A 27,496-nucleotide genomic window follows, 5' to 3' on the forward strand; every position below is an offset into this window, starting at 1 on the left:
CATTTCCTATTTTAACTCTGGAACAATATGAGTTGTCTAGGTTAATGAAACTTTGCAGGTTTGCAGCCATATGGTTGGTACAACCATTGTCAATTAGCCAAGCTTCATTGCTGGTTTGTGCTGTGTAACAGGTAGCCACAAAAAGTTGTTCAGCCTCCTGACAGTGCTGTTGGTCTTCTCTAACCTGAGATTGCTGTGTTGGCTAGCTTCTCTTGTTCTTGCAGACCTTCCCTATGTGCCCAAATTGTTTGGAACTTCTGCATTGTATCCCTGGTCTGAACCAGCACCTCCTCTTTGAATGTCCTTTCTTTTTATACTAAGTGCAAGCTGGAAACTCCTTCACTCCACCTGATTTCTCCCACTGATTGCTACTCTTTTCTTTCCCCTTTTTATCCCTAACATACCTCCTATTTTGTCCTTGTATTGGCTTGCCTTTATGGTTTGCTACCATTGCTCCCTCACTTGTGTCTTCTTGCCTCAAAAGTCTTCTTTGCTCTTGAGCTTGGAGAGCATGAACAAGCTCAGTCAAAGTGATCTGAGTCATTTCCTTAGAGTCCTCAAGGGAAGAGATTTTGGACTCAAATCTCTCCGGCAAGCTCACCAAAACCTTTTCCACCACTCTTCTATCTGTCAACTCCACTCCCATCAGCCTTATTTTGTTGACAACACTCATTAATCTGTCAACATAATCCTTGACTCTTTATGATTCTTGCATCCTTTGCATCTCAAATTCTCTCCTTAGATTAAGCACTTGCATGTTCCTTATTGTGGTGCTGCCCATGATTCCTTTGGAGTCTCATACACCATGATCCTTGTGAATACAAGGTCAGTCACTACTGCATGAATGTGAGAGAGAGCTCTTGGTGCTTTGGCTATTTCTTCCTCATGCAATCTTATTTGATTCAGGGTGGGATTCTGTCCTAATGAAGGTGGCTGCCTGTTTTCTTCCATGTACTTCTACAATCCCTGACCCCAGAGGAAGGCCTTCATTTTAACAGCCNAAACTGCTAAAAGATCCAAATATAACGAGCATTAATTTCCCTGGAAAATCAAGTGTGACACATGAAACATAACATTAGAAATCGAAAATAACAGTCTTATTTAACTCTTGGGTGGAGGATTAACAATCAACAAATGAACACACTCACCTCTATTGGAAACCCTTCCCACATGCCAAAGTTGACAAAAGAAGATCCCACCTTTCGCATGAACAGCATCCACAATTTGTTTCCATGCTTCAACTTGCTCTTTTGTCCACATACCGGGTGTATTCGGATACCTTATATATCGAAGAAACAAAAAAGCGAATATAATTTCAACCCAGAAAATATACATCAGAAACTAAAATGTATATAGTCTCCGAGTCAAGTACATGGTAGTGTAGAGATAAAATTAACCTTGAGCGGTATCAGAAATACAAGTTGCTTCACTTATGAGAAAACCACTTTTACTGGTTCTCTGTGAGTAATATAAGATGGCATAAGGTTGAGGAAAATTGCTGAAAGACTTCTGTCTAGTCAATGGTGCCAGAACCACTCTGAAACATGCATATAAAATCAACCATAAAGTTGAGTTACGAATTTTCCTTTGTGAAACCCACAAAAAAGCAACGCATTTTAGCAGAAAATACATTATTCAGTGCATTGTGTTTGCCAACTATCCCAAAGAACTCAAACTGCCCTGATAAGTTGATCAGCTGATGCTAATTGTTTTTGTATTGGTGGTGTCGTCGAACTTGCTCCAATGATAGTCGTCAATAATCGACTCCAGGGTGGATTTACCCACCAGTCAACACATCAATTAGGCTTTATATATATATATATATATAGACACACACACACACAAAGCTGTTGAAAATCACAGCAACTTCAAAAATGAAGTTTACCAAACACAAAATTTCTGAGTTAATTATTTCCACATTACAATCATAAATAATTACATACAGATTCATAACTGTCTCTTCTCAGTTTCAGATTCTCTCTATTGTTTTTTTCTCCTCATTTTCTTAGCACTTTCTTGACAACCAAACACTCTTGACATAAAAATTAATTAAAGAGATCAAACTGGGACATTCAGAAACCCCTTTCTTTACAACCACTAAAAGCACACCATTATAAGAAGCTAAAAACCCAACTAACAAACCAAAAGCTTCACCAGAACATCATATTGATTCATAGGCCATAGCCATTACAAACAATATCAACAAATAAGTAAAAAGGGGGTAAAATGTAAAACTTAAAAGTTAGAAAAAAGCACCTCTGATGTTGGTTGAAACGACCCATCTTGTATGGAGTAAGAAGAGAAATAACTGCAGTTTCTCCACACATGTTTGGACTGCTGTGCTGGTATTTGAACTTCCCCTTGTAGAAATATTAACTTGATCTAAACTTTTCTCAGTTTTTAAGCATACTCCATTTATAAAAGATTTTTGATAATTTTATAGATGATTTTAATAATTTTAAAAGACCTTTGAAGTTTGATTTCTCTTGCATTGTTGTATTGCGATACAGGGTTTCGCTTAGTAATATTAAAACCACAACACATTATAAATTTAATATTATAAATTAATGAAATACTGCCATGATATATACAGACAAAGTAGCACCTGACTTTATAATTTTATTATCAGAACAGGGTTAGTTTTATAAACCTATGCAGTTCAAAAAGTAACAATATATTGTAAGAGAAAATGTAGTGGAATCAAAATAAAAATCTAAACAACTTCGAACTCTCTTTCATTAAAAGCTTAAGATGTGGTTTCAAGAAATGGATAATCAATTCTCTTTCATTATATATTCGTTCTGGGTTCGACCATGTGGCAATAGAGAATACCATACTTATTAAAGGACTACCATGTAGAGGTCTAATGCTTTCGGGTTAGAGTGAGCTGATTCCAAAAAGTCAGCGAAGGGAGATAGCCTTATCCCAATTTTCTATGCTCCTATCTCATTAGCAAACAGCTTCAACAATCTCTAGAGCAAATCCACAATGGTTTTCTAGAGATCCACCATATTGGTCTGTCCAATCATTTATTTGATCCTTCATAAACTGGTCAATTAGGTAACCATGTGCCCTGTGACTCTCAACTCCATCTAAACCTACACAGCAAATACACAACATTAGCGAATTATAATAACCCAATTGAATCTCATATTAGTATTGAACTAAGATTGGGTGTTCTAAGCAGTTGGCAACTCTTTCCTTACAAGTCGGATTTTAAGGGTGATTTCTATCTAATATAGTCCAATGTGCCTAACTGTTTTCTGAAAAGGAAGCCTGCAATCCATCTTTAATTTTAGAAAAAAGAATATCACCCTCAATAGCATTCCTTGCAGCAAGCCTGAAATCATTGACAATTTGTGGAACTTCATCCGTCCCTAGCCGCCTTGGAGGTGTGAAATGTGCAATTTCAATGCCACTAGCTTGAATTCGATGCATCAATGGCTTATCAGTACTGGAGATTGGAGCTTGACCATTTGGCTGAAAATCTGCATAGAGAAGGGAGGGAGAACTCATACAGATCAAAATAAAAATAAAAAAAGTAACAATTTCCTTGAAAATCAAGTGTGACATGAAATATGACATTAGAAACCGAAAAGAACAGCATGTGTTCTCCCTCGGGTTGAGGATTACATTAACCTCAACTAATGTAGTCTTTTAAAAACCCTTGGTTTCCTGGTGTTGCATAAAACAAGTTCACTGCAATTCGGTAGCGTAATCTCACCACAGCCGATTGTATACTTCATAAATGTGTCTCTTCACTCAATAGTTTATTACGAACAAAAAGAACAATAACCTCTCCTTTCTCTCTTTCCCTCATATTTTCTGTTACTATAATATGTCTATGAACAACCGTCTGCAGTTTCAATGTGCCTACCGTATGCTTTAAGTATTAATTTTTAATTATCATCACACAAAAAATCTATTGTCTAACATCAGCATGAAGAATCTCATTCATACGATGAGTAAAATCCAGTTTGCGATTCAATCATTACAATGTAAAAAACTTGCAAGATACAAAACTAAAATGACATAAAACACACCTTCGTTTGAAAACCTTCCCACATGCCAAAGCTGACAAAAGAAGATCCCACCATTGGCGTGAACAGCATCCACAATTGGTTTCCATGCTTCAACTTGCTCTTTTGTCCAAATACCAGGCATATTCGGATACCTTATATATATCGAAGAAACTAAAGAGCTTATCAAATTTCAACCCAGAAAATTTCACATTAAACCTGAAGCCAAAAAGTAGAGATCAGAAACTAAAATGTATGTTGTTTCCTTCTTAATCAAGTACATAGCAGTGTGGAGGTAAAATTGCCATCGAGCGGTATCAGAAACACAAGTTCCTTTGCTTATGAGAAAACTACTGTTACTGGTTCTCTGTAAGTAATATAAGATAGCATGAGGTTGAGGAACATTGTTGAAAGACTTTTGTCATCAGTGATGCTAAAACCACTCTTAAACATGCATGCAAAATCAAGCATAAAGTTCAATTAGACACAACAATAGACTAACTGGAGCAAATACAACTAAAACCCCACAATCATAAGAAGCTAAAAACTAAATTAACAAACAAAAAGCTTATCCAGAACACCATTCATTTTAATTCATACCCATCAAACAAAACCAGCAGAAAACAAGTTAAAAGGGTGTAAAATGTAAAAGTTTAAAGTTAGAAAGTTCACCCATTAGAAAGGTTGAAACTTCCCATCTTATTTGGGGTGAGAAGAGGAATAACTGGAGTTTCTTCAGACATGTTCGGAGCTTCCTGTTTGATTCAGACAAGTTTCAAAGTCAAACTTGAAGGATGCTATTGCTGTTCCAGTAGTGGTTTGGTTTTAGAAAACTTTTAATATTTAAAACAAAACAAAAAAGTTATAAATAAACTACTAATAGATTATGAAATTGACACAAACACAATCATCTAAAGAGGATTATTGCCATTGTAAAACCCTTGGCCTTAGAATTTTATTATCAACATAGAGTTGTTTTCTAAACATATACAGTTCAAGAAAATAACAAACTCAAGGTAAGAGAAAATACAACAATGAATGATTAAACAACTTTGAATTCTCATTTATTAAAAGCTGAGTGGTTTCAAGAAATGGATAATCTGTGTAACCGGTAACGGGATTATTTATATAAAATGTCTCTTTGTTATGATCATTGAGAGGAGCATTGAGCTCAAATCTCTTTGACAAATCAGGATAAGCTAAGAACCAACGACCATAAACAACATTCGCACGACCCTTGGCTATAGCATCGGTTTCATCTTTCCTGTCGTAACCACCTGCGGTGAGAAAAGTACCATTGAAAGCCTTTCTCATGGGCAGTAAACAGTAAGGACTGTTGGAGATTGTGATATCATGCTAGAAATGATAAAGTTGACAGAAAATTCGAATTGCATGTTTTGCCGCTGCCGTTTGAACTTCCACTGTGCATGGAGAAGCAGTTTTTTGGTTATCGTTTAGAATGATTTCAGTGATGTGTTTAGGTGAATTAGGTTTGATTAAGTGATGTTTTTGATAGGTTTGTACGGACATTAGTGAATGTGCCTTGTTCAAATTTTAAATTTGCAAAACTTTAGGTGAAACAGTGGCGGATTCTTGTATAAATTATCCCTGTTTTTTGAATGCAAAATAGAGCATTGTTTTCAACCTTCGTTTTGTCTCTCTTTCATCGGTTTTCTCTCTTGTATTCTCTTGCAAAACCAACAATTGGTATCAGAGCTCATACTGATCTTAAAGGGCTTGATACACTCATCTTCCTTATTCAACCTTTCAACCCTTGTTACGACATCTTCACTGTCAAACTCCAAATAATTTGTTTTAATGGCATAACCTACGGCTTCTCTTACTCCTCTAGTCTTCAATGGCGAACAATACCACATGTAGCCTGTCAAGACGAAGGCATTCCTTTGTGGACAAGGCTGTGGCAATATGTGGAGGAAAATCGTCAAACACCTCAGTTGGGACCAAATCCCACCCTGAATCAAATTAGGATACATGAAGAAGAAGTTGCCAAGGCACCGAGAGCCCTATCTCACATCCATGCAACCGTAACTGACCTTGTTTTCACAAGGATTATGGCGTATGAAACACAAAAGGAAGCATGGGATAAGTTGAGAGAAGAGTTTATGGGAAGTGACACAACAAGAGGCATGCAAGTGTTGAACTTGAGAAGGGAATTTGAAATGCTAAGAATGTAAGAATTCGAGAAGGTGAATGAGTATGTTGACAGGTTGATGAGTGTGGTTAACAAAATTAGGCTGCCTGGGGTGGATTGACAGGTAGAAGAATAGTAGAGAAAGTGTTGGTGAGCTTACCCAAAAAATTTGAGCCCAAAATCTCTTCTCTTGAGGACTCTAATGACTTGTCTCAAATCACTCTCACTGAGCTAGGCCATTTCTTACAAGCTCAAGAGTAGAGGAGACTTTTAAGACAAGAAGATGCAAGTGAAGATGCTATGATTGCAACTCACAAAAGGAAGTTTGTGCAAGGAGGCAATAAGAGGAACGTTGGAGACAAGAAGGGGAAGGAAAGGGCAAACAATCAATGGAACAAATCAGGTGGGATGAAAGAGTATCCACCGTGTTCTCACTGTAAGAAGAAGGGACACTCAGAGAAAATGTGTTGGTTCAGGGCAGGAATCCAATGCAGGGCCTGCAAGCAATTTGGCCACATAGAGAGAGTCTGCAAAAACAAAGTAGAACCTTCCCAGTAGTAAGCTCAAATGGTCGAAGACCAGCAGCAAGGCCAAGAAGCTGAGCAATTGTTTATGGCATCCTGCTGCACAACTTCACTTTACAATGAGACCTGGTTGATTGATAGCGGTTGCACCAACCACATGACTTCGAATTTGCAAAGCTTCATCAGCTTGGACAAGGCATATCAGTCCAAGGTTAAGATAGGGAATAGAGAGTTTGTAGATGTCAAGGGCAGAGGTGATGTGGCTGTGCAAACTCAATCAGGTACTGAGCTGATTAATGTTCTTTATGTTCCTAAAATAAGCCAAAGTTTGCTTAGTGTAGGACAAATGTTAGAGAGAAAATATGTCCTCCATTTTCAGGATCAATCTTGCAAAATTTTAGATAGTGAGGGTTGTGAACTTATGGAGGTTAGAATGATGGGAAAGAGCTTCCTCATTGACTGGAAAAAATCAGAATTTAAGGCTCATAATGCTAAGGTAGATGAATCATAAATATGGAATAAAAGATTTGGCCATTTTCACTACCATGGCCTTAAAGAAATTTAGACCAAACAGCTGGTTCAGAACATGCCCGAAATTGATGAAATCAAGTCTATATGCCCTGCATGTCAACTTGGCAAGCTAAGCGGATAACTCTTTCTCGTAAATCAAGCTTGGAGAGCTATAGAGAAACTCCGACTTATCCACACATATGTATGTGAACCTATGCAAACACTTTCATTGAATGGGAGCAAGTACTTTGTCTTGTTCATTGATGATTGGTCTAGAATGTGTTGGGTGTACTTCTTGAAGCAAAAGAATGAAGTGGCTGGAGTTTTTGGGAGGTTTAAGCTGCAAGTTGAAAACCAAACTGGTTTGAGTATTAAAATAGTGAGGAGTGACAATGGGAGTGAGTACATTTCAAAGGAGTTTAAAGCAATTTGTATAGACGCATTGATTAAGCACCAATACAACAGTCCTTATACTCCACAACAAAATGGAGTAAGTGAGAGAAGGAATACGAATGTTATAGAAATGGCGAGATGTATGGTTGTTGAAGTGTTTCTGGGCAGAGGTTGTTAATACCTCAATCTATCTACTTAATAGGCTCCCCACTGAAGCATGGTATGGAGTCAAGCCAGCCATGGACTATCTAAGGGTCTTTGGAAGTATTTGTTATGTTCTTGTTCCAACAGTCAAAAGGAGTAAGCTAGATGACAAATCAATTATAAGGATACTCATTGGATATAGCAATCAATCCAAGGCCTATAGAGTGTACATTCTAGAAACTAAGAAGATACATATTACTAAAGATGTTAAGGTTGATGAGAATGGTGTTTGGAATTGGGAGGAGAACAAAGTTGATGAAGAGGCAAGACCACGGCTGACTGAAGCTGCTAGTGGTCAAGTTTTTGAAGAAGATGAAAGTGAAGCTGAAGAGAATTTCCTAGTTAGAGTTACCAGATCTTTGGCTAAGGTGTATTAGAGGTGCAACATGGCTGCACTTGAACCAACAAGCTTATCTGAAGCAGCAACATCAAAAGCTTGGAGAGTTGCTATGCAAGAGTAGTTAGCAATGATAGAGAAAAGTCAAACCTGGAAACTAGTGGATAGACCAGAGGATAGAAAAGTGATTCAAGTCAAGTGGATTTTCAAGAGGAAACTTAATCTGGATGGTTCAGTTCATAAGCATAAAGCTAGGCTAGTTTTTAAGGGATTTGCTTAACAATATGGAGTTGATTTTGAAGATACATTTGCACTCGTGGTTAGACATTATACAATTAGGTTGCTACTTGCTTTGGCGGCACAATTTGGGTGGAAAATCTCTCAATTGGATGTCAAGCCTGCATTCTTGAATGGTTGGCTCAATGAAGAGATTTATATTGAGCAACCGGAAAGGTACCAAGTCAAAGGTCAAGAGAACAAAGTATATCTTTTAAGGAAGACTTTGTATGGCCTAAAGCAAGCTCCAAGAGCCTAGTACAGTAGGATCAATGATTATTTGACCAACTTGGGTTATTTTAGGAGCCCCAATGAGCACACCTTATATGTGAGAGAGTTGGAAGGAGAATTGATTATTGTCTCACTCTATGTAGATGATCTTCTCATCACCAGAAGTAGTCCAAGTCAGTTGAATGAGTTTAAAGAAGCCATGCATTGTGAATTTGAAATGATAGACCTCGGAGAAATGTCTTACTTCCTTGGTATGGAAATTAGTCACGTTTCATGTGGGATTTTTGTCAATCAGAAGAAGTATGCTAATGAAGTTCTTAAAAGGTTTGGCATGGATAAGTACAAATCAGTGGATACTCCACTGGTTGCAAATCAGAAACTAAACAGAGAAGATGGGACTGTGAAGGTAGATGAGGGTTTGTATAGAAGTTTAATAAGTTATTTGCTATACTTAACAGCAACCAGGCCTGATTTAATGTTTGCAACAAGTCTTCTCTCCAGGTTCATGTGCCAACCGAGTGAAATGCATCTCAGGGCAACAAAGAGGGTGTTGAGATATATTAAAGGCAATCTTGAATTTGGTGTGTGGTTCAAGAGGTCTAAAAATTTTCAGCTTGTTGCAGACTCATACAGTGATTGGGCTGGATCCATTTATGATATGAGAATTACTTCCGGCTATGTATTTTTCTTGAATTCAGGTGCTATTTGTTGGCTGTCCAAAAAAAAGAAAACTACAACTCAGTCCACAGTTGAAGCAAAATACATTTCTACTGCTGCTACCGTGAACCAAGCCATTTGGTTAGGAAAATTCTGAATGATTTAAAGTAGACTAGAGGAGGCCTATTGTGGTCTTTTGTGACAATAAATCGGCAGTAGCTATGGCTAAAGAACTAGTTCTTCATGGTCGAAAGATAAAGTTTCATGCTGTAAGGGAAGCAGAACAAGATGGAGAAATTGAGCTGATGCATTGCCGGGGTGAAGAACAAGTTGCATATATTATGACCAAGGCTTTATCCAAAGCCAAGTTTAAATATCTAAGGCTCAGACTTGGTGTTTCCAGCAATGATATCAAGGTGGAGTGTTGAAGATTGTGATATCATGTTGGAAATGATAAAGTTGATAGAAAATTCAAATTGCATGTTTTGTTGTTGCCGTTTGAACTTCCACTATGCATGGAGAAGCAGTTTTTTGGTTACTGTTTAGAATGATTTCAGTGATGTGTTTAGGTGAATTAGGTTTGATTAAGTGATGTATTTGATAGGTTTGTACGTGCATTAGTTGAATGTGCCTTGTTCAAATTTTAAATTTGCAAAACTTTAGGTGAAACAGTGGCAGGTTCTTGTGTAAATTATACTTGTTTTTTGAATGCAAAACAGAGCATTTTTTCAGCCTTCATTTTGTCTCTTTTTCATCAATTTTCTCTCTTGTATTCTCTTGCAAAACCAACAAGGACATTCATATTTTTCTCCCATTTTTTTTCATTTTGGGCTCAATTATATGACAGTAGAGAATACCATACTTATTCAAGGACTCTACCATGTACAGACCTAATGCTTTTGGATACGAGTCCCCGGATTCATTATATTCAGCAAAGGGAGAAAGCCTACTATGAACTTTCTCTGCTCCTATCTCGTTTGCAACAGCTTTAACTATCTCCAAAGCACACCGACAACGGTTCTTCAGGGATCCACCATACTAGTCTATCCGATCATTCAATTGATCCTTCATAAATTGGTCAAAAATGTAACCATGTGCGCCATGAGTCTCAACTCCATCGAAACCTATCGAAATGTACACAACGTTACCAACCTGAATCTAAAGACTAAATGTGGGATGATAAATGATCATTCTTTGATTTAATTGGTTGTAGTATTATGCAAAAAAACTTATGTTTTAATTTTAGAAAAAGAATTACCGGCCTCAATAGCATTCCTTGCAGCAAGCCTGGAATTATTCACAATTTGAGGGATTTCATATGTCTTTAGTCACCTTGGAGGTGCAAATTGTGTAACGTTAATGTCATTGGATCGAATTTGACATGTCAATGGCTTGACTATTAGTTCACGAAGAATCCTGAGTAGCAAGATGATTACATGAAATCCCAAGGAGATTGGAGCTTGACCATTGGGCTGAAATTCTGAATAGACAAGAGAGGGAGAACTCATAAAGATCTATAATCTAAAGCCTATAAAAAAGAAATATACCATTAAAAATCCGAAATGAAAAGGTAAGAAGTAAGCATCTCTTTCCTGTACTAACTTATTCTCTCAAGTTACATGCAATTAAATCTTTCTCCACTTTGTAACAAAGTAAATTGTAGTAGGGTTTTTCAAAACCAGTTAACCGAACCGGTTAACCGATTTTGTGAGCTGAACCGGTTTTTCAGTTCAAGAATTTGCTTGAACTGAAACCAAACCGATTAACTAAAAAACCGGTTAGTACAAATCGGTTAACTGGTTTTGAACCGGTTTTAATTTAATATTTTATATATTTTTTTTAATTTAATATTTTTATAATAAACCGGTTAGTAAACCTAGTTTTGGTTAACCATTTTCCACATTCTCCCAAACCGGTAACTGAACCAAAAATTTGGTTTTTTAATTTTTTTGAACTGAAATCGAACCAGTTTTTCAGATAATTGGAATTTGGTTCGGTTACCGGTTTGGTTCGGTTCTTGTACCTTTTTTAACACCCCAAAATTGTAGAACAAGAGATTACTAACAAAATAGAATAAAAATCTTTCCATTATCTGCTTTCCATAAATCTAATATAAAATTTCTACACTCGACCTTGAAAAACCCCAAATTACAAAAGAAGTCTATAACATTAATCTTGTGATTCAATGATTACAATGAATAAACCTTTATTTGAAACTCTTCCTACATGCCAAAGTTGACAAAAGAAGATCCCACCTTTGGCATGAACAACATCCATGAAAAGAAACAGTTAAGGTTGAGAGAGACAAGAGGAAGAAACATTTGGAAAACTCCTCTATTTGATTTGTATTTCATTAAGAGTAAAGTAGCTACAGTGATAGTTGTGAAACAGTATCAAAAATTCAGAGAAACATGAAGAAGAGCAAGAAAAATTGGATTTTACTTCTGTTTTTAACTAAACTAACCGACAAGGGAATCATTTTTCCCTTTTTGTACAATTCAAGCTAACATAACAAACTAGCATTCCTTTGTAAAGTAAAACGACATCACTTAGGTAAAGTTTAGTGTGCACCTACTACTTGACAGTTTTGTATTTACATCCTCTTTGGTCAACACTTCCCCTCAAACTAAACTGGGGATTTTTAGTGCTTTCACATTTGATCTTGACACTTTTGCATCTGCATCACTTTTTGGTCACCACTTCCCTACAAACCAAATTGGGAAAATTTAATACTTTCACACTCGCATCTTTTAGTCAATACTTCCAGTAGTAACTCAGTGCAGTATAGCAACACCTTTAGGAGGTTCTCAGTATAGCAATAGATCCTGGCATCAATGCAGGACATCAATGTATTTTGTAGTTTGCAATGTGCCATAAAAGAAAAATGAATCATGTTGAAAACAAGGCTGAGGAGCTGAGTAGTTGTACATGTCGAACTTCATACTTTCTCAAAGGAAATGAAATGAGCACAGATAAAAAAAGACTGAATCCAGAGCAGATTTCAGAATATTATTTACGCTGCTACTTTAATCTTAAGCAAGATGCAATTTTCGGCTGTGTTCATCTGGCAGCATTAGTTATCCAACTCTGAATGATGACAAAGTCTCCAGCATACCAATTCAGTAACCTTCATTGCATAAGGTTAGAATTTTGCAATGCACTTTGACAGACCAGAAAGCATAACTCCAGCAACAAACCAAAAGCATACCATACCAAGATTAGTAATCTTTATTGCACAAGGTCAATAACCTGCATTGCATTTTGACAGACCAAAAACAAAAGAAACACTTCATATTAAGAAGAGAAATCAAGGGCAGCCATATGCATATCAAGAAGAGGAATCATGGGCAGCAACATTCAGCTTCTGTCTTAACTTAGAAAACTGTGCAACAGACAGGGGTTTGGTCAGTAAATCAGCAATTGAAAGCTTTGAGGGCACCTATTGGACAACAAGACTTTTGTCCAGGACTTGTTCTCTAATGTAGTGAGCATCTATTTCTATATGTTTAGTTCTTGCATGAAAAAGGGGATTTGAAGCTAAGGCTCCTGCACTATCATTGTCACACCAAATAACAGGAGTTGTATGAGGTGTGATCCCTAGTTTAGTAAACATGCTTTGCAGCCAAGCCACTTGTGTAGCAGTTTGTGCCAAGGCTCTGTATTCCACCTCAGTTGAGGATAAAACAACAGCCTTTTACTTTCTTGAACTCCATTGAATCAAGTTAAGGCCCAAGTAAACACAATACCCACTAGTTGACTTTCTATCTTCAACATTGCTACCCCAATCTGCATCAGCATATCATTCCACATGCAAGGAGCTTGCTGGTTTAAATTGTAGCCCAAAATTTAAAGTCCCTTTGATGTACTTGAGTACCCTTTTATGAGCTTGCCACTGTAAATCAGTAAGGGCTTGTAGAATTGACTAAGGCAATTAACAATGAAGCTAATATCTAGGCGAGTAAGGGTCAGGTATTGTAAGGCTCTTATGGTGCTTTTGTACAAGCTTGGATTATCAAAAAGTTCACTGTCATTGCTACTTAGTTTGGTACCGATGGCCATAGGTGTGGAGCAAGGATTAGCTTCAATCATTTTGGTCTTAATAAGCAGGTCAGAAGCATATTTGGACTATCTGAGATGAATGCCAAAATGTGACCTGGTTGCTTCCAATCCTAAGAAGTACTTTAGAGAGCCTAAAGTCTTGAGTGCAAATTGGTCATTTAAATTCTTCACCAATTGACCAATGTAGATTAAATATGACCCTGTTATGAGGATATCATCCACATACACTATAACATAAATGAAACCAGTTTGCAACTTGAGAATGAATAGGCTAGAATCGAACACTGAATTTTTGAATCTTTATCTTGAATGCCAGTTTTCAGCTTATCAAACCAGGCTCTAGGAGCCTATTTGAGTCCATATAAAGCTTTGTTCAATTTGCATACAAAAGAGGGCTGAACAGCTGATTCAAATCCTATTGGTTGCTTCATATATACTGTCTCATTTAAGGTGTCATTGAGAAAGACATTGTTCACATCAATTTGTTGCACATCCCAAGCAACAAATTTGTATTGCCAACAGATTTGGTGAGAACATCAGAGAACTTTGATGGGTTAAGATCAACTTTAAGTGAGCAGGCTGGTAAGTAATCTGAATTGACTGTTGGAAGTTTTGATATTGGATGAGGACTTTTTGGTGAAATTGAAGTGAGTGAGGGCATTTTGGTTCAGGGAAGCCAGTATCTGTATTGGATGCAGGATAATTTGGTTCAGGGAAGCTAGTATGGGGCTGAATGTAGAGTGAGATCTATTTGGTTCTGTTGAGCTAAATGGTTCAGGTAAGCTAGTATGTGTGCTGAATGTAGGAGAAAAGTTGCTGGTTTAGTTGAGTTATATGGGTTAGGTAAGTTGGTATGTGGGTTGAATGTAGAGTGGGATCTGTTTGGTTCTTGAGCTAAGTGGTTTAGATAAGCTAGTATGTGTACTGGATGTAGGAGAAAGGCTTTCTGGTTCAATTTATCTATGTGGTTCAAGTAAGGTAACATGGGAAGTCAATGGGGAAGAATTAATGTTTATTGCTTTAGAATGAGTACCAACTGTTGTATTGTGCAAAGGAGCTTAAGATTTAGAGCTAGCTGTTATTTGTGGAGTAGATGCAATAGGAGAAAAAGCATTGTGAACAATGACACAAGGTAAAATAGAGGAATTATTGGTTTGAGGGTCAGGACTAAGAGTAGACACACTTGAATTATCATCAAAGGTACCAATTGAAAAAGGAAATTCTATCTGATTGAATTTAACAGTCGGGGTAATGAAGATCTCACCATCAACTCTAAGACATTTGTACCCCTTGTGTACTAAACTGTAGCCTACAAAGACACACTTGGAAGAGTGGAAGTCAAACTTATGGCTATTGAAATTTCGCAGAAAAGAAAAAAAGTACATCCAAAAAATTTAAGGCTATCATAGGAAGGAACTGTTTTGAAAAGTTTGAAATAAGGTGTATCATTTTGAAGAACCTTAATAGGCATCCTGTTAATGAGAAAGGCTAATGTTTCAAAGGCTAACCACCAATATTTTAGAGGCATGGAGGCATGAGCAAGCAAGGTGAGTCTTGTTTCTACTATGTGTTTATGTTTTCTCTTACTCCTACCATTTTGTTGGTGGAAATAAGCACACAAGTGTCTGTACTAGATACCAGTATCATGAAGATAAGGGAGAAGAGATTTGTACTCTCCTTTTTGGTCAGATTAAAGACATTTTAATTTGGTGCCAAATTGTCTTTCAGCAAGTTGATGAAACTTAATAAAAATGGACTTAACCTCAGCTTTTGTCCTAAGAGGGAACAACCATGTGTACCTACTAAAATCATCTAAAAATTGGACATAAAATTTGAAGCCTTCTACCAAAGAAACAGGGGCTGGTCCAAATCTTTTATGCCAACTTATGTATTGGTGGGAATGCTTGTCCACTATTAAGCAATTAGCATTTGAGACATCAAATTCACATTTAATAGAATTAAGATTATGAATAGAATCAGAAGTTACAAGACCAGAATTTACATTGGAAGAATAAGAAATCAGAGTTTTATTGATAAAAGGGATAGTACAATGTGAGCTAGTAACAGTTTGATTGTTATTAGAACCGATGATAGACTAATTATTGTTCGAAGTACTAATTGCTTGAGTCTTTGTATAAACAGACTCAACAGAATTTTGCAACCTGGATAAGGATTCATCAGGAGACCATAGAGCTTGTGCAGTAACTGCATAGTTCTGCGATGGATAGAAAGAAGACAAAGTAGGCAAGCAAGGAGAATTATAGGGCTTAGATGGAATGTTTAGCTGATAGAGACCTCTTTTAAGGCCCCCTTGTAGCAACATGGCTCTTGTTGATTTGTCCGTGACAATATAGCAATTAGCATCAAACTCTACAATAACATTATTGTCTTTTGTAAACCTAGAGATACTAAGGATATTTTTAGTGATTTTGGGAACACAAAGTATATTCTTAAGATGCAAGCATTTGGAATGTAAATTGCTAGGGAAAATTGAATGTCCACTGCGGGAAATAGAGAAATACTCACCACTGCCAACTTAGAGCTGCTCCTCACCATGGTAGTTCTTACAAATATTCAGTTGATTCAGGTTTGAGGTTACATGATCTGTTGCTCCTGAGTCTATGTACCAAGCAGGATCAGTTGGTGTAAAATTTGTTGCAGAAGGTTGAGCTTGTTGAGTATGAAATGCTACTGATGTAAAATTTGTTGCAGAAGGCTGAGCTTGCTAAGTGTGAAATGCTACTAAGATGTTGTGAGAGACACAAGGTAAAGGAGAGTACCACTTCGGATCAATTGGCCCAGATGTATATTAAAGAGATAGTGAGACTTCATGGTGTACCCAAGACAATAGTATCAGACAGAGATTCCAGATTTGTCTCAGCTTTCTGGATGAGTTTACAGAAGAACTTGGATACCATGTTGGCTTTTAGTACTGCTTATCATCCTCAAACAGATGGCCAGACAAAGAGAACAAATCAAGTGCTTGAGGATATGTTGAGAGCATGCTGTATGGATTATAAAGTATCCTGGCATGAGATGTTACCCTTTGTGGAGTTTGCTTATAATAATAGCTACCAGTCTATAATTAAGATGGCTCCTTATGAGGCTTTGTATGGTAGACGGTGTAGATCTCCACTGCATTGAGATGAGATGGGTGAGAGAGATGAGTTGAATATAGCTCTTGGTCCATAAATGACTCAGAAAATGATAGAAGATGTAAAGCTAATCAGAAGCAGAATGAAACAAGCCCAAGATAAGCAGAAAAGCTATGTTGATCTGAAAAGAAAAGAAGTTGAGTTTGAAGTGGGTGACAAAGTTTTTTTGAAAGTTTCCCCTACAAACGGGTGATGCGGTAAAGGAAAGTTAGCACCGAGATTCATTGGTCCATTTGAGGTGTTACAGCGAGTAGGAAATGTGGCCTACAGATTAGCACTACCACCCAATATGGACAAAGTTCATAATGTATTTCATGTCTCGATGCTTCGAAAGTATATAAGTAATCCCTCCCATATTCTGAGTATAGAGGACGTAGACTTGGAAGAGAATCTTGTTTATGAGGAGCATCCAGTGCAGATTTTGGACAAAAAAATTAAAGAGCTCTGGAACAAAAATATCCCTTTAATAAAAGTCCTCTGGAGAAATCATAAAGTTGAAGAAGCTATATGGGAGACAGAGCAAGACATGCAGAACCGTTACCCGGAGCTGTTCGTTTGAATTTCAAGGACGAAATTCTTTTAAGGGGGGGAGAATTGTAACACCCAACATGGAGGTACATGATTTAAATTATGTTTTATAGCCCTTAGTTGATTTTTGTTAGAATTATTTTAAGAGAATATGAAGAAAATGCCTTAAAACTTGCATTAAGGGTAAAATGGTCTTTTCACTCAAAATTAGTTGAAAAAGTGGGGAGTGAAAAGAGAGAGAATTTAATGTAAAATGCAATAAAAATGAGGGCATTATAGTAATTGACTAAGGGACATAGATGGAATTTCTAAGAAAGAGTAAGGGCAAAATGAGAAAGTGTGTTTATAAAATAAAATGTTAAGGGTTTGAAACCCTTATTTCTCTCATTCCACCGCCACTCTCGTTATCCATTTTCTCTCAATTGTTCACTCAATTCTCCAAGGATTTTGAGGGTTTTTGAGTGGATTTTAATAGGGTTTTGATCCTAGGCAACAAGAGGTGAGAATTCTTACTCTTTATCTATGATTTATTTATGTAAAAGTTGAGTTCTTATGAAGTTTATGCTTAGGGTTAAGAGAAGATTTGAATCCAAAAAGAGTAGAGAGCTTAGTAGAGATTACTCAAGTATAAGGTAAGTAAATTCCACTCAAAATCCAACTTAAATTAAAGTTTAAGAAATCAAGTGAGTAGAGATTTCTTTTAAGCGTGCATATGTTAAGATTATTGATAAATTGAGATGAGATTGATGATTATTTATGCTTGTTGTTGGATATATTTGAGTATGAGAAGTGTATGTGATGGGTTGAAATTGGAAGAATTGGAGAAAACTTTTGGGAGTGTTTTTGCCGTGCAGGTATGATGATGGTACAAGAGAGTTTTTCCCTCAATTTGGATGGCTTAAGAAACAAATAGAATGATAATTAAATTAGGGTTTGTATATACACATTTATTGTTTGATGAAATGCCTAAGAGAAGCATGAGTATGAGTAGAAACCTTAATTTTATGCAACATTGCATATTTGCATTTCATGAGTGCATTTAAGTAAGAATTTTAAGAATGAGCCATCCACATGCATATATTTGTATATGTGTAATAATTTAAGAAAGAATGAAGAATTTTTAGAATAAAACACTTTAAGAGTAAAGAGAAAGAAAGAATAAGCATTAAAGAATTAAAGAAAGAAAAAGTGGTGAAGAAGAGAAAAGAATAGGTTGGTGTGATGGGGAACTGTGAGTGTTAAGAAGAAATTCTCACATACACGCCACCTTAATTGAGTGGCATAAGAAGAAGAAGAATTGTACGACCCGTAAGAGTGTATGTGGATAAGAAGAATTTTCTGCATGCATGCCACCTTAATTGAGTGGCCTAAGAAGAAAGAAGAATTTGTACGGTCCGCAAGAGTGCATGTAGATGAGGACTATACTCACTCACACGGCCAAGGTTCCAAATCCACGCATCAACCAAGATCGATTGGCAAAGAATAAGAAAAGAAAGAATAAGAAAGAATAAGAGAATAAGAACAAGAAAAGAAAGAATAAGAGAATAAGAATAAGAAAGAATGAGAAAGCTTGAACAAGCAAAGAAAAGAAAAGAAAAACAAGAAAGAAAAGAGAAGCTTGAGCAAGCAAGACAAGAAAGAAAAGAATAAGAAATAGAAAGAAGAAAGAAAATGCATTTTTATGCATTATTGCACATGCATTTCATTCATGCATATTACCATGTATCCCATCATGGTTAGAAAGAATAGAAAGAATAGGAAGAAAGAAAGAACAGAGAGAACGGAAGAACAGCGAGAATTAGGAAGAAAGAAAGAACAGCAAGAATTAGAAACCGAGAAAGAAAGGAGAAAGAACTAAGAATGAAAGAAAGAAGCAGAGAATTAAGTAAGGAAAAAACCAAAGAAGGAGAAGAGATAAGGGATTTACTTACTGAGCATTTTTGTGCTCACCCCGTTGTTTTTCTATGTTTGGCAAAAAATAGGTGAGCAACGATCGGAAGGAAGTCGACAAGCGAAGAGAATTGGCATTACTGTCCACCGTTACTAAGTTTTTATACTTGTTATTTTAGTATATGTAAAGAATTATATTTTATAAGTAAAGAAAAATTTGGGCCCAACTATTTTCATATGTTTATGTATGTTTTCATTGTATATGTTATAAAGTATACTAGTAGAAAGAAGTCATTACACATTTGCATCATTGGAGGTTGTCCATGGGAATATTGTTAAGGAATTCCCCTGGAATATTGAGGTCTTCGAAAAGATTCTTGTGAGGAAGAGTAGCCTGGAGCCATAAAGTTGTTTCTGTTGCAGTGAAATGCACATCAAACCGATGGTAGCAATTCAATGCAAGATGGCCAGTTTTTCCACAAACTTGACATATAAATCTGGTTTTGTTTCCACTTCTGCCTCTTCCTCGACCATTATAGAAACCTCCAGGAAAAGGTTGAGGATAAAACTGATTATGAAGTGCAGAATTCATCAATTGATTTTGTTAAGTGGTAGAGTGTGAAGACATAAAATTTACAGATTGCACAATAGGTGTTGGAGAGAGTTGAATTGAGTTTGACTAGTAACAAACTAAGATTGTTCAGATTGTGTTTTCTTATTCACTGCATCAGATGAAAAGTTTTCAATTTTGACAGAACTCCCATGAAATTTAGCATTAACAACAAATTTCATCATTGCATTTGCCTTTTTTGTTTGAGTTCAAACTTTTGTAGTATAATTTGAGCTTCTTGAACAGACAGATCAAGATCCAGCTTTGATTCTAACCAAGTGTTTATATTATATTTACAACTGCAACATCATACTTAGACTCAAGTCCATCTAAGATGTAATTCAGTAGTTCTTCATCTGTGACAACTACTCCACTGGCTGATAAACTTTTAGCAAACCTTTTCATTTTCACAAAGTAATCATGCATATTCAAACTGTCATTCTTAGTATTATGTAATAAACTCTTGACATGCTGTGTTTTTGCCCTAGACTCAGTAAGAAATTCCTTTTCTAGACTAAACCAAATATCAGTAGAATATTGACATTTAGAGATCAAACTGAACATAGATATAAATATGAAGCAAGTAACCAACTAACTAAGAGCTTGTCAACCTTTTTCCGAAGAGCATAATCTGGATTAGGTTTTGTAGTCAACATTGAATTCAAACTATCTGACTGCACTCTGATAAACTGAGCTGGACAAGAGTTTAATCCAGTAAGATGTTCTTCTAAATCTTGAGAACCAATAGCAAATAGAATATGCGATTTCCGAAATTGATGATTTTCTCTTGTCAATTTGGGCGAAATCACTAGAAGAGTTGATAAGGACATTGTGTGAGAATTTTCAAGATTAATGGACTCAATTGCACGATTGGAACTTGAATTATTGTCTAAGCTATTAATGGAAGAAGACAATGCATGAATTTCATCCATTGTTGACGTTTGCCAATAGGTCTGATACCATGAGAAGAAACAATTAAGGTCGAGAGAGAGAAGAGGTAGAAAAATTTGGAAAATTCCTTTATTTGATGTGTATTTCGTTAAGAGTAAAGTAGCCATAGCGTTATTTTATATACTAGCATAAGCATAATAGATTGTAACAGACTTAACAGTCTTTTAATAGAAAGTTAACAGTCCTATAATTGTGGCTTAACAACTAGCACTTATACATTTTCGTTTCTCTTTTACAATCCACAATTGGTTTCCATGCTTCAACTTGTCCCTGTGTGCATATTCCAGGAGTATGTCGATAACTAAAATATCAAAGAAACAAATTAAAGAGCTTATCAAATTTCAACCCAGAAGGTAGACATTGAATATTCAAATGTTGCCAACCTTTTACTCTAATACATATGTATAAACAAAATTACCCTTGAACAGTGTCAAAAACATCAGTGACTTCAGCTATGAGAAGACCACCTTTAGTTGTTCTCTGAGGGTGTGTTTGGTTGGAGGTAACAGGGGATTACTGAGGTAATATCATCTTATGGTTGGAGGTAATAGAGAATTACTGAGGCAATGTCATCTTATATTACTTGATTAATTATCACATTTGGTTGTCAAGTAATATAACATTCCAGTAATCTTCTAAAACCAATAGTAATTAATGTTGGTAATATAGGAGGTAATCTGATTACCTCCATTTTCTTAGGTATTTCAAGATTATTTGGTAATCTTATTTTTGTTATAATTTTACCCCTTATTAATAAATTTTTTAGACAAAAATACCCTTATTTTTAAATTAATTTACCTGAACCTGCCATCACAATTTTACCACTAATTAATTAAGCCTTTGGACATTAATGTCCTTGTATTTAAAACAAATTCCAGCCCACCAAAACTACCACCGCGGGCAGGCTGGCCACAACAACCAAACGGCGCACGGACGGTTGGATCTGACCAGTCATGTGTTGACATGGCCATTTCGGCTAGATCTCTAGCCAAAAATGGCCAGAATTGATTTGGCCATTTTCGATCAGATTTTTCGATTTGGCCGTTTATGGCCAGATCGTTAAATTTGGTTGGAAACGGCCAGATCTGTGGCCGTTAATGGCCATCTATCTAGCCATTAACAGCCATATCAATAAATCTAGCCAAAAACGGCCAGAATAGATCTGGCCATTTCCGGCCAGATTAACAGTCAGATCGATAAATCTAGCCAAAAATGGTCAGAATAGATCTGGCCATTTTCGGCCAGATTTATCTGGCCGGAAATGACCATATCGATGCACAACTGGCTAAATCCGGCCAGCCATGCACTGTTTGGTTTTCGACGGATGATAGACAGTGATGGTGGCCCTTGACCGATAGTGGCTGGGTGGGTAGGGGTGTCTTTATTGATTTTTAAACTTTTATTATGAGGTGTTTTAGCTAAAATTTTAAATGTAGGGGGTTAATTAATAGTCTAAATAATTATATTTAGAAAGAAGGCAATTCAGTAATTTAAATAACATATCCACCAATTTATTCCTCCCAACCAAACACATTAAGATAACATTTCCAGTAATCTTTCAAAGTAATCTATCTTCCCCTTAATATAACATTCTCAGTAATACAATATTTTCTGAACCAAACATACCCTGAGAGTAAAATAAGATGGCATGAGGTTGAGGAACATTGTCGTAAGTAGGGGTGGGATAAATAATCTGAAACCGAACCGAAACCGAACCGAAAATTAGGTTTTTTTACAAACCGGTTTGGTTTTCGGTTTATAAAATGCAAAAAATCGGAAAACCGGTTTGGTTTTCGGTTTGAAAAATATTTTAAATCGGTTTTTAAACCGGTTTTACCCTAAATATAAAAGCAAAAAAAAAATTAACACTCCTCTCTATTTTCTCTTCACAGTTCGTCTTTCTCCGCCTCCAAATCTAAAGACAAAAATCTCCATTCTCCACACTTCGTCACTTCCAAAGTTCCAGTTCGGCAGTTCCAGTCTTCCACAGTCTACACCTACCAAATTGATCTTCTTCTTCTTCAAACTCGCACCCTGTTCTTCTAGACATAAACCCAATCATCTCCTCAAGTTCCTCTATTCTCCTCTTCGATTCCGCCTTCTCCTTCTCCATTTCCTCAATCTTCGATCTCAGATTCGGCATCTCCTCATTCGCGGCGTCGATCTGTTGCAGCAGCCGCCTCTCCTCTGCCTGCCACGTGTTCCTGTGGATAGCAAAGATCTCCACCACCCTCACATTCGCCTTCAAGTCCTCCTTCCTCTACGACTTCATCTGCCTCAACAGCTCCTCCGCCATCACCAGCAGCGTTGAAAGCTCCGATCTGGCGATCTTTAGTTCTTCACAGTCCACAGATCACTCTCCAGTCACGCCACCCTGAAGAGACTAGACCGTGAGCAGACCCACCCTGGATGCTAGCTGAAGTTTATCTTTTCAATTCTCTGAATTTGTGTTGTGTTGGAACTAGAATCAAGTACTTTCTCTATGTTTTATAATATTCATTTTTGTTTCGTTAATTTTTCTTTGATTAATTGTTGGGATGATTGTTGATGGCAAGCAAATAGTAACTCAAAGTTACAACATTAGACTAAAATCAAGTACACACTACTGCTTTTAGTGAACATTTCATATTATATGTTTAATGCCGACACTTATGAGATTATTCACAAAGAAGATTTACTGACAACAAAAGGTTAATTTTCATGTTTAAATTCAGAGGAAACTCAAGAATTTTCAAGCAGCTGTATATCACCTCAACATATTGTTTGTAGAAAAATGTGTGAAAAGGAAGAAATTTGGGACTTAAATCAAACATTGAAGAATTTTAAGGATTAAAGATTAATTTAAAAACCGGTTTGAAACCGGTTAACAGGTAACCGAACCGAATATTCGGTTTGGTTTACATTCAGTTTTTAACCGAAACCGGTCCGATTTTTGGTTTGGATTTTCTCCAAACCAAAAAACCGGTTCGGTTTTCGGTTTTGATAATCCGGTTCGGTCAACCGGATTATCCCACCCCTAGTCGTAAGACCTCTGTCTCGTCAATGGTGCTAAAACAACTCTGAAACATACATATCAAATGAATCATAAAGTTCAATTATACTCATCACAATAAACTCTTTAAATTTTATATACAAAGTCTTTTTATCAAGAGATAAATATAAAATGCTATGATATTATTCCATAAATGACGTATTTATATTCTATTACTTATATTTTATAAAATTACTTTATATTTACATTTAATAAATGTAATAACAGTAGGGAATTATCAGCTATTATCAGAGCTCATGGGTTTAGTATTTTGGTTTAAGGGGTTTAGTGAAAGTTTTCCTTTTAATAAAAAGAAACCTCAGCTGATCAGTGTGATTTCAATTTTTTTTAAGTGATTTTTATAGAAGTACTTAACACGTGCTCTTTTGAAAGAAAAAACTTATTTCAGAAAACAATGAATTTTAACTGTAAAATAAAAAATACATTTTCTAATGCATATAAAACAAACAGTCTTTTTATGTGGATTTAATATTCTCCTAGTCTCTTCCCAATTTCAGATTCTCAATTTAATATTTCAGAAAACAATGAATTTTAGTTTCTCTATTTTTTATTTTTTTTTTAATTCTCATTTTCTTAACACTTTCTCAAAAGCCAAACACTCTTAATTGAAGAGATGAAACAGGGACTTTTCACAAATACCATCTTCACTAAACCAATCAAAGAACCCGACAAAACAAGAGCTTAATTACCCAGAACAATCGTGCTAGTGTGGCTTTATTTTAATCAACCCTTGAGAGATAGTTGTCTACAAGTACCATAGCAATTTTCAAAAAGCATAAAAAATCTCCCTGATTGGGGGGTTCTGATATTTATAAAGAGCTTTTTGATATTTTTTAAGGGGTTTTATAATATTTTTAGGGAATTTTCGATAATTTTAAAGAGGTATCTTATACTCTCCGAAGATTACAAAACGCTTAGCTATTATCGGAGCGAATGAAATAAAGCCTATTAATCCAAACCCATCAGAGATTAAAGTAAAAACAAGAAACGGTGTAAACTGCCAAAGTTTAAAGTTTGAAAATGTACCTATAAAAAAGATTGCAACTACCCATCTTGTACAGGGTGAGAAGAGGAATAACTGGAGCTTCTTCAAACATTTTTGAGCCTGCTGAGTTTGTGTTTGGTTTAAGAAAATATCAGTGTTATGCCTGGGAAATCAAGGGCTGACGTGGGAAATCACATGATGGGGGGGTGACCTACTCCCGTCAGAACGGTAAGTGCACGTCAGGCCTGCAAGACGCCGTGGAGCTCCCACGTGTCCATTCCCTGCTCCAAATCACGTGACATCAGCTTGGAAGGTGGGCAATTTGACATAAAGCCGGATTTAGTCCTGACATTCGCACCAACCCACGGATTTAATGATGATTATCTGCATTCATCTCACTATAAAAAGGAAAAACCCTTTCATTGAGGGGATTCGGCCTTTCTACACTCTGAACTTGCTTTCTCTCTCTTGTATCTTTGTATTTACTTTTCCCTAATCATTTGTAAGTCAGTCCGCTGTTGCGACCTGACCCACGATTCTAATACAACTATCAATGGACGTAGGATTTGCTACCTTAGCATCCGAACTACTTTAAAAAGCTCTCATTGTTACATTTACTCTACATTTCATCCATGATCACATGTGTCTCTTGACCAATCAACGTTACGCACGTGTCAATTAGTTGGTGTCAAAATCACGCATCAACAATCAGTTTGGATTTCTTTGAACTGTGAAACTGAGTCAAGCTGAGTTGAATGCGTGTTTATAGAATGAAAGTGGAGCCTTTGTACAACCGCTGAATCATTTCTAGTTAAGCCCAAAAGGGTCACGCGACATGCCGGAACCTGAAAAATTCGAATCGGATTGAAGGCAGAATTGAAAATTTTGAATTGAATTCGATAGAATTGTACAATAATCACATGAAGAGAATTATTGCCATGATATATTACTAGAACAGGGTAGTTTTCTATACATATAGAGTGCAGAAAAGTAACACTATGGTAAAAGAAAATACAGTGAATTACAATGGAAACCACAACAAATGATAAAAGCAAGTTCAATATCTGTAACTTAAAGGTCTAAGAAGTGGTTTCAAGAAATGGATAATCTGTGTAACCGATGACAGGATCATTTGTATAAAATGTATCTCAGTTGTATAGGTTTCGAGGGGCATTGAGTTCAAATCTCTTGGATAATAATATTATTATCAAGATTTTGCTAATTAACTTTTGCTCAAAATAAAAGCATCAAAAATTGGAGAGAAAGTCGGAAATGATAATTTTACGAGTGGGTTTAATAAGGTGGGGGTAGTGGCGTATGATATTGTTGGCGCCAACACTTGCTTTGTCGGTTGATTTTAGATTTATGAGCACAAAAACAGTGGATTTTTAGAATCTTGAGATTAATTTCAAGGTTTTTACGCAAGGTGAGTTAGAATTTTGACAGATCAAGTGTCTAATATTCGTAGATTTACTTAAATATGATAAAGAAAGGTATAATGTCTATATCCGTTATGATTATCTTGGAAATGTTCATTATTTCAAGCCCCACTTCTTGTAATCAATACTCCACAATTTCACCTTCACGTCTTCCCGTTACATGTTCGCAATCCAACATTTGCTGTACAATTCTCTTCCAACTACATTCTTTATATCACACGAGTCCATGACATGACAACTACAATTGCCCTTTCATTCTATCAAGATTTTAACAAATATCGTGCCACTAGACATATTCATTTTTTTTTTTTTGGGTCATTTTTAATAATAAATCCTCTTTTGTTTACTTTCAACGTTCTCTGGGCTATTTATTGGGGCGAATGAAATAAAGCCTATTCATCCAAATCCATCAGAGATTAAAGTATAAACAAGAAAGGGTGTAAACTGCAAAAGTTTAAAGTTGGAAAAAGTACCTATAAGAAAGATTGAAACTACCCATCTTGTACGGGGTGAGGAGAGGAATAACTGGAGCTTCTTCAGACATTGCTAAGCCCAGGGGCGGATCAGAAATCTTTATTAGGGTGGGCTAAACAAAAATTTTTAGTTCTAAAATTGAGAGTGGGACACAATTTTTTAATATTTGACAATAAAAATTAAGGATGGGTCAAAGTCAAACTAAATGGAATAATGTATTTAATTTTTGTTTTTTAAAAATTGAGGGTGGGCCATGATACACTTTGGATCCGCCCCTGGTTAAGCCTGTTGAGTTTGTGTTTGGTTTAGGAAAATATCAGTTTGGATTTCTTTAAACTGTGAAAATGAGTTGAGTAAAAAGCGTGTTTATAGAATGAAAGGAGACAATGAAAGTGCGGCTTTTGCAAGAATCGTATGACGTTTTGAATCACGTGGCACCGTTTGTCAATCTTCACAATCGCCTAATCATTTCTAGTTTAAGGCCAAAAGGGTAACGCGAGATGCCGCATTGAAGACAGAATTGAAAACTTTGAATTGAATTCGATAGAATTGTACAATCAACAAAGCTACGGACACCGATTATTTTGCACCAAAGATTTATACCGGCCTACGTGTACCCCTGACTCAAACCCGTAATCCAGACGCTTGATTTTTTATAAATATTTTTCTAGTGAACAGCTGTCTATCAAATATGGACAGCCGTTCACTTACATGGACTCTCATCTATATTATATGGACGAGCGTCCATTTACTACGAATGGGCGTCCATAAGTAAAATGGAATAAATTTTTTTTATAAAAATTAGAGACGGTCGTTTATCCGTTATGGACGGCCGTCCTTTATTTTGGACGTTCATCCTTAACCAAAATATGAAAAAAAAAATTAAAAAAAAAAACCTTTGGGGACACCTTACATTTGGACGGGGGTCCCCGTCCCTTACGTTTGGACATGTGTCCACTAGAAATGGACACCCGTCCATACTTTAAAAAAAAAAAAAAAAAATTCTAAACAAAAGTCTTCTTCTTCGTCTTCATTCCCCATCTCCTCTCT

At 36.2% G+C, this 27,496-nt stretch overlaps 2 pseudogenes; both read right to left on the reverse strand.

The window, feature by feature from the left end:
- Positions 1-2,816: 2,816 nt before the first annotated feature.
- Positions 2,817-4,762, reverse strand: LOC116128643 (annotated as a pseudogene).
- Positions 4,763-5,030: 268 nt separating this feature from the next.
- LOC116128484 lies at positions 5,031-26,516 on the reverse strand (annotated as a pseudogene).
- Between the last annotated feature and the right edge of the window lie 980 nt (positions 26,517-27,496).

This window comes from Pistacia vera, unplaced genomic scaffold, assembly GCF_008641045.1.
Source record: "Pistacia vera cultivar Batoury unplaced genomic scaffold, PisVer_v2 Contig200, whole genome shotgun sequence".
Lineage (NCBI taxonomy): Eukaryota > Viridiplantae > Streptophyta > Magnoliopsida > Sapindales > Anacardiaceae > Pistacia > Pistacia vera.